This window comes from Dipodomys ordii, unplaced genomic scaffold (assembly GCF_000151885.1).
Source record: "Dipodomys ordii isolate 6190 unplaced genomic scaffold, Dord_2.0 Scaffold9, whole genome shotgun sequence".
NCBI classification, from domain to species: domain Eukaryota; kingdom Metazoa; phylum Chordata; class Mammalia; order Rodentia; family Heteromyidae; genus Dipodomys; species Dipodomys ordii.
In genome coordinates, this window is record NW_012267225.1 from 6,844,129 (window position 1) to 6,853,012 (window position 8,884).

Here is an 8,884-nt window from a genome sequence, read left to right on the forward strand (position 1 = left end):
AAGTCTGCTTTCATATTAAGTTGGAATAACCAATCATAATGGGTGTCACAGCAGAAAGAACATATCCTGGCTCTGAAGGAAGTGAGAGCCATATGCTCTGACTCTGTGTCCTTGGAGTTAGGTGACTCTGAACATATTTTAGAGCTCAGGAGTCCTGAACATATCCTAGGGCTCATGACAGCAGAAGCCTGTGAAGGTCTAAGGGGGTCTTGCCTCTCCCGATCTGCATACCCTTCCAGGGCAATCTTGCTCTTGTCAGGCCTTGAACTGATATAGAACAGAATGGAATATTCCAGAATGACCCCTCATCAGATAATGCCAGAACTCCATACCTTGGACACTATTTTTTCTTTTTCCACGTATAAAGGCCCTGCCTTTGGTGTTTGACTTACTACTGCCATGTTGGTGTCTCAAAGGATGTGTGGAATGGGACATGTGGAAGCCAATAAAGATGTCAGTACTGGGATTTCTCAGGAAGAGGAAGCTTGTTCTTTGAAGACATAGAACAGACTTCATGAGGTGTGGGAGTCCTTGCTTCAAATAGGCATGCTGTATGTGAGGCACAATTTTATGTCTTCCAACGTGCACTGTTATGAAAAACCCTGTCCCTGTACAGTTCTTTTTTCTCATTAAAAATACTCTAATTAGGGACACTTATATCTTCATTCATGGGTTTCTTTTTTTTTTGTCCCTCTATGCAAACATTTACATAGTCTAAACTCTAATATAAATCTATCAGTGCGCAAAGGAAGTGCTCTGAGCAAAGGCAAGAACGGGGCCATTAATATTTTATTACTCAGTATTCCTCCTGCATTTTAAATTTGACATTTCAATATAGAATCCTTCATCATGAGAAATATCATTCTGCGTCTTTCAACGAAGTAATCAGTCACATTTTCATCTTAACTGTTACTTAAAACTCACATGGAAAGAACTGGAGAATTTTATATTATTTTTAAAATAAATATTGTAAAAAATATATGTAGTACATTTAACTTATACACACACACACACACACACATATGTATATATGAGACAAGCACATGGGCCCACTATATAGCTCAGACTGGCCACGCTCATGATCCTCCTGCTTTTTCTTCCAAAGTAATGTGAAAACAGACATATGTACCTTGACACTCATCTTAGCCTTTCAGTCTCTGAATAAATACTAAGTGGGTGTTTTGTGTCTAGACTGGGCACTGTCTTAAGTTCTGGGAATGTACCATCAAGGGACCCAGGGCCTTTGCCCTGGCTGGGTTCAAGCTAGCTACCACCCTGGGGAGCTGCTCATATGCGCACTAGGCAAGCATGGTTCAAAAATCTCTTATTGACTTTAAATCCCAGGAGGAATGCCTAACGTGGCCACCCTGCCCAGGTTTTCTTTAACTCCACAAATTCTTATTTCTGGAGGGTTTCTGTCTTTCAGGACACAGAGAAGATCACCCAGGTCCTCCTGGGGTGGTGGATATATGGCCAGGGAAAAAAGCCTTCACTTGGGTCCTCCAAAGCACTAGGACTTGGCCTTAGCCACTTCCTGTTCTCTGTAGACCAGGCTTTTCCTCCACTTCCTCCTTCCGACGTGAAGTGGATCTGTTAGCATTTCTGTAAGGGCTATATGAACTGTAGCGCCTGTCTTTGACTCTTACCAGGCCCAAATGCAGCAATGGCTTCCATGGCCCCTATCTTTCTGTGTCTTTTCAACAGGAGGTAAGGTGGCCTGCAATCCTCGGGGGCTGACCCACAACCAGAAGCTAAGATGCATCACCAAAGGTGAATACACAATAGTGTGTCTTCACGTGGGAAGCCAACCCTGGGACATTGGATGCACACTTATGCTATGACAGCAACACTCTTCACCTAATACACAGAATTGCTTTTAAACTGAAACACATGGCCATGCCACATGATTAGTCTTAAAGGAAGATGAGCTGAGTGAGAATGAATAGGCGAGATGCGTTTCGTGAGCTTGAACAATCTCACCATATCTACAATACATAAAATGTAAAATATATCCATGCTAGTTTGGATAAAGTGAGAAAGGGGTCACTAAATCTTTGATGAAAATCAGTTTGGTAAAATGTGGGGGAAAGGGGAGACAGAATAATGCTCTAAGTTTAATGCCACGGTTAGAGACAGAGATCTGCTACCTGACTTGGTAACACTGAAATCAACTCCACAGCTCATGAGTATACCAGGATAGAGCTTATGATGTTATAGTGCTTTATCTCTTCATAATTGTCCACATGAATGAATCCAGCTGAGTTGTTGAAGAGGACTGGGGTCTTAGATTGTACCATCTTAATATTTCAGAAACAAGAACAACAATATCAACACAAAATATTGGTGAAGGAGAAAAGAACAAGAGGGCAGTCATGTTTTAACTAAATCAAGATGAGCTGTTAATATAAAATAAAGGATTATTGTTCTTAACCCTTTGACTTGGTCTAAATCCTTTAACAATGGTGCCTATGTCTTCGTTTCAGCTGAGCATACCAGATTATGTCTTTAATCTGATGAATTACCATTTTTATTGCTCATTATTTCATATATTGAGTCCATGGGTTAAATCAGTATAATTTCATTTGCTGTGTTTTAAATAATGAATGAATCTGAATTATTCATTACCTCATTCACAAATATTTACTGAGAGAATTATTGTCTTCAAAATAAGCCAAAGAAATGACAAGGATAAGAAAAAAATCAGATATAATAGCAAATATGTACTAAAAACCTGTAAGTTTTGAGCCCTGGTGTATAAATATATACATGTGTATAAATATACAGCGAACTAAATATCAACACGTGTCCATAGCATGTCTGCACTATAATAATTAGAAGATTCATTTATGTTTTACTTTACTTATTTTTTTTAATGAATCCTAACTAATTGTATCTCAGTTTTAAGGAAACTTTCTCACTAAGGAAGGGCAACAGCAAACGCAAAAAGGGGAAAATGTAAGGTGAAGGAAGTAGCTTCAATTCAAAGTTCATTTTAGACACCATTAATTCCACTCTCACCAGCTGTTTTTCATGGAAGCAATGTGATGGATTTTTTCAGAGACATTAATCTTCCTCCATCCTGAACTCAGACACTCAGGGACACAAGAAATTTTCAAAAAAAAAAAAAGGCTTCACATTATTTGAAAAGCTTTGCCTGTGCTAATGTATAATTCTAATATATAAGGGTTATCGTTGCCTGACACCCTTCAAAGAAATTTCTGGAATAGCATGAAAAGAATCTGTGGCCTCATTAGTGCTCTAGCCACCGTGAGAGGAACAGCCCATGGGGGCCAGGAAGCTCAGAGCCTCTCATGAATAGGTCTCGCTCTAGCGATGCTCAATATGCACACATCTTTGTGTATCTGAATTTCAGTCCCCATTTCTATCACCAAATAGGCTTTTTTTTTTTCTTTTTTAAGCTGAAAAGACCCACTGTTCTCTCGAATTCAGGATTGCTCTGTCCAGGCCTACTTTGGTAAAAAGTTGGGTCCCATGCCAGGTGCCAGTGGCTCACGCCTGTAATCCTAGCTACTCAGGAGCCTGAGGATCACAGTTCGAAGCCAACCCAGGCAGGAAAGTCCATGAGACTCTTATCTCCAATAAACCACCAGAAAACTGGAAGTGGCACTGTGGCTCAAGTGGCAGAGTGCTTGCCTTGTGCTGAGGGACAGTGCCCAAGCCCAGAGTTCAAGCCCCATGACCAACAAAACAGAAAAAGGAAAAGAAAAAAGTTGAATCCCCAAACATACTTGAGTTTCATTAATGAGATGGAAATTCAGGATAAAGAAGGTAACCATGCTTCAGGTGTTAATTTTCTACCCATATGATTGAGCTGATAAAGTTTTATTAGTCTCAATGACCAGAATGTCATGTGAACAATTCTGTTTTTATTATTATTATTTATTTATTTATTTTTTGGTCAGTCATGGGGGCTGAACTCTGGGCCTGGGCACTGTCCCTCAGCTTTTCAGCTCAAGGCTAGAGCTCTACCACTTGAGCCACAGCGCCACTTTCGGCTTTTTTCTGCTTATGTGGTGCTGAGGAATCAAACCCAGGGCCTCATGCATTCGAGGCAAGCACTCTACCACTGCCAACTTCCCAGCCCCTGTTATTTTTTTTTTAAACAGAGATCTGAATTTATTTTTTGGGGGTCCAGTCGTGGGGCCTGAACTCTGGGCCTGGACACTGTCCCTCAGCTCTTCAGCTCAAGGCTAGCACTCTACCACTTGAGCCACTGCGCCACTTCTGGCATTTTTCATTTTGCTTATGTGGTGCTGAGGAATCGAACCCAGAGCTTCATGCATGCAAGGCAAGCGCTCTGCCATTGAGCCACCTTCCCAGCCATGAGATCTGAATGTTTTAATAGTGTAAACCATGGAATAGTGCTGGTTTTTAATAGAAAGACAAGAGCAGTGCAGGATATGAAATAAAAATTGATTGTGTTGTGTGGAGATAGTGAAGTTGACACAGACCCCAATTCCCATCCAGCTTTAATGTAGTTTGAGTTCATTGATTTCTTTATAAGTCCTGATTAAAGCAGCATCCCCGAGAGCCCAAGAGTGACTTTTCTGAAGAAACCTTCTTATATCTTCATTGTCCCCCCCTTCCAATGCAAAATACAGCGTCTACCGAGGAACATGGTCAGGAATATAAAGGAGAGGCTTTAGTGGCTAAAGCAAGGATTTACACATCACTAGGAGGAAACAGCATACACTTCTGCAGCTCAAATAAGTATCTGGATTGATGTGATTCATCTGTGCAAATGGAGGTCATCTGTGCATCTGAGGAGTAGGAGAGTTCCCTAGCTAACACTCTCCAACCACACACATCCATCCTGACAATTCACCCATAGCAACTTAGTTTTCTGGGTGAATTACGCGGGTAGAAAGGAGGCATACTTGAGTACCTTTGGTACAATGGAACCTTCCAGGACTGCTGAGCCATGAAATCCTTTTGCTCCTGATAGTGAAGGAAGCTCAGAACACAGGTTGGGTGGGAACTGGTACCATGGTGCCACCAAGACGTGTGACTTACGATCCCTGCTCAGCAGAGGAGACCAGGCTGAAGGCCCTTCCAGGCAAGGCAACAGGCCAGAACTCAGAATGGAATGAAACAGCTTTGTTACCTACAGCAACTCCTTTTACACCCATTTCCCCGTTTCTCCATCAGCTCCCAAAACTTAATGCTGCAATGAATCCATTGTTCAACAAAGTCTGGGCTTTTTTTTTTTTTTTAATTCAACCAATGTATCAGTGGTCATCACCCATTATTATTAGTATTAGCACTCTTATTTCCAAAGAAGGTTTTTTAGGCACATAAAAACATTCTGTTCCATTTTTTTGATTTCTTTAACTACTAATTATCTACCTAGAGATAATGTATTTTCAGTGAATATTTGTATACCTTCTCTTTTTATTTATGTATATTTTTTATATAGAAGTTTTTTTTTAAATCAGGAATTGACTCATTTCTTTTTATGGAAATAATTGCTCCAGCTTCTGGGTGGAGTGTGGGTTGAAATGGACAAGCAGAGAAGTGAGAAGTAAATTAAGGGCCTCACGGAAGGGTGGGCAGAGGGAAGGAGTGAACGTGATGTGGATGGGACACTGACAAGCGAGGCAGAGAACCCACGAGAGGTGGGCAGTGGCTACACAGCAGGTTCTTTGAGGAACGTGTAGACAATTCTGCAGCCTGGCTTCCAGTCTTAGAGAGGGCGACTGAATTCTTCAGAAGAGGCCCCCAGTGGTGGCGTTCCCGCTGACCCTCGTGCAGAGAGGACTGGGGAACACGTGCCGTGTCACATGTAGAGAGATGCATGTCCTTCGACGACTAGCGTATAGGACTGCTCAGCTGTGTCAGCTGACACTGGACACAAGGAGAAACCAGCACATCCCGGCTTCTGTGGGAACTGTCCTGAATTTGTGTACCAATATTTGTTTTAACATCATGTGAATCAATTAATTTGTAGAAAGGAAACCCAATACCCTCTCAAATAAAACTAAGATAAATCCGACAAGCAGGTGACCAGTTCGTTTCTGCCTTAAACCATTTGAGGTAAAGCTAGAGATTTAGGACAGAATGCAGGAGTGAGATTTGTCTGCAAACCCTTGGAAAAGCACCCATTAGCTACTTCATCCCTCACTCAGAATAAAAGTGAGCTGATGTACACAGGGCCTATTTTCTTCCTGCTTCCTTTTCCCCTTCTTTTTGTTCTTTCACTTTCCCTCTCGTCTTTCCTTCAGAATTAAATAATAACATTCTTTCTCAGGCAGTATAAAATCTTCCCCAAGGTCACTTTGAAACAGCAGAGCTAGGTCTTCAGTAGAAAGCTAGTGGTGGTTCCCAAGCTCCACTTTTAGCAGACTTGGGTTTTGCCAAGTTAGGATGGGCAGGGGAATCATGATAAAGTTTTCCTTTTGAATGTTTAGTTTATCTTGATGGGCTACTTTTCTAAATAGAGAGGTTTATTTCCATAAGCCTACTGTCTTTCTAACATCATTTTTTCCACATCGGTGTTAATCATCTGTAAGAGGGTAGGTTCATTTCAACATGTCCACATGTGCATGGGACATACCTTGATCAGACTCACCCTCCCCTTCTCCCTCCAACCCAGTTCCCAAACCAATCTCCAAAAGCTTTGTTGTCCATTGTCACACATGAACATAAAGCATTTTACCATGGTCTCCCTCCCGCACCCTCTCCCATTAGAACCCCCAGTGCAGACGGGACCTGGTTAATGTTCTATCTCTGCAGTGTTGTTAGGGTATGCTACTTGTCCAGAGGAGTTTCAGCACGCCATTTCACACCTGTGCAGCAGGACTTTCATCAGATTCCCCTTTTGTATTACTCTCAATTTTCCCACCCTCGCTGTTCCCTATTCCTCCACAGCTCCTGTGGGTTTCATTTTGCCACCTTCCCTCATAGATGTGAGGTATTTCAGTACTGTTCACCCCCTAACATTCTCCCTCTCACTCTGACCTCCTCAAACAGTCCCACCACTACAATCACGTTATACTTGGACATATTCCTGTATGGATCTACATGTCTGGTGATCTCTGAAGTCTGGCATCCACATAGGAAAGGAAACACACAACCTTTGTCTCTTTGGACTTGATTTACTTCACTTAACACTATGACTTCTAGTTCAATCCACTTCAGCTCATCCTATCCAGTTGGAATAGCCATAATCAAGAGCATGGGCAACAAGTAATGTCCGCCGGGGGAAGGGACCCTTACACACTACTGGTTGAGGCCTTACACACTGCTGGGGGAAAGACCATGTGCTGTAAACACTACAGAAATCAGTATGGAGGTCCACAAAAAAACCCACAAAAACAAACCAAACACCTAAAACTAAAAACAGAACTACCCTATTACCCCAACATACCATTCTTGAGCATTCTTCAAGGGAATCTAAGTCAGGATGTAATACAGGCACATGCACAGCCATGCTCACTGCTGTATTTTTTAAAATAATAACCAAGCTATAGAATCAGGCAATATGACCTACATATGATTCATTCATACGATGAATGGATCAAGATTATATAATTATGTCTATGTATATTTATGTATAGGTATGCATACATATCCACACATAAATCATACACTATGGAGTATTACTCAATCACAAAGAAGAATGGAATTATATTCAGCAATGTTTTAAAGCTGAATAAAAGCAATCAGTAAATCTTTTGATAACCCATCCTCATATCATAAACACAGATATTGCACAGGTATTATACAAATATATAGTAAAATTATCATCTGACAAAAAGATTATCATCTATCTGTCTACCTATCATCTATCTATCTAATGTACACACAGTACTCATCCAAGTAATGTGACATAAAAGGCACATACCTATATATTCTTATTTATATATTTTTAGCATACAATTTCATAAAATACTCTTCAAGAAGATGGATAGAACAATTTGTCAAATGTGGGAATATTTTTGTCATTTTATATCAAGAGGGAAATTGTCACAAAATCTTAAGAGATCACGATGTGTTCAAGACGTTATTTTGCCTCTGATGATGTTGTGCTCAGCTTTCTCTTAGTTTGAATTCATTATTTCCGCTGGTGTTCGTAGGGAGGGCCTGACACATTTGTGGTATGCTTTTGAGCAGATAATAAGCTTTGGGAATTGCCAGAGTACCCACCTTGTTTAATATATTTGACTTTCACGGTGTTGTACAGAAATATTATTATTTTCAGAACTACATGGGCATGGAATTGTCCTTGTCTTTTAGGACGGATGCAGTCTTGATTTGGTGCTTGCTACATGACAAAGAAAATGAAGTGGATCTTCAGAAATTTGAATGGCAGGGAAGAAAGCTGTCTTAAGTAAAAAAGGCAAAGGCCATCTCTGACCTGTGATTTTCACTCTTGAGAGCACATTCCATTCTTGGTAGTGAACTGGGATTGGAAATATGCCCGTGATTCCATGTTTACACTGGTGGCTGAACATGTACTGAAGGTTTCCCTTACCTGTTCTAGGTCAGATCATCAAACCAAAGCAGCGTATCGAGGATCGTGCTGTCTGCTGAACTTGCCTTGTAGACAGAACCCAGGTGCCATGCCACAGAGAAAGCTGATGAGCAAACACATGGAAAAGGAGTAAATGTCTCACGCTCATACCTTGGGATGTGGAATTTTAGTTAAAATGACAGAAATAAGTGGAGATTTATCTGTCTCAGCATTTTCTCAATGTTATGAAAAAATGACACTACCCATCCATCCATAGTCCACTCTCGGAACATTCATCCCCAAGACGGTGAGTCAGGATACAACAAAAGACGTCTATTCGCCTGTCTGTGGTGAGCAGTGTGGTGTGTTCACTGCTGCAGTCCTGAACTTTCCAGTCTCCAGAACGATGAG

The 8,884-nt window shown here is 41.1% G+C and overlaps 1 protein-coding gene across 1 annotated transcript in view; it reads right to left on the minus strand.

Annotated features, from left to right (window-relative positions):
- Chrm3 (cholinergic receptor, muscarinic 3) overlaps positions 1-8,569 on the minus strand; it is a 182,344-nt gene extending 173,775 nt beyond the window's left edge. Inside the window, exon 1 of the mRNA XM_013009284.1 lies at positions 8,495-8,569. The gene's annotated coding sequence lies outside the window, so the exon portion shown is untranslated. The remainder of the gene's footprint in view (positions 1-8,494) is intronic.
- Positions 8,570-8,884: the final 315 nt, after the last annotated feature.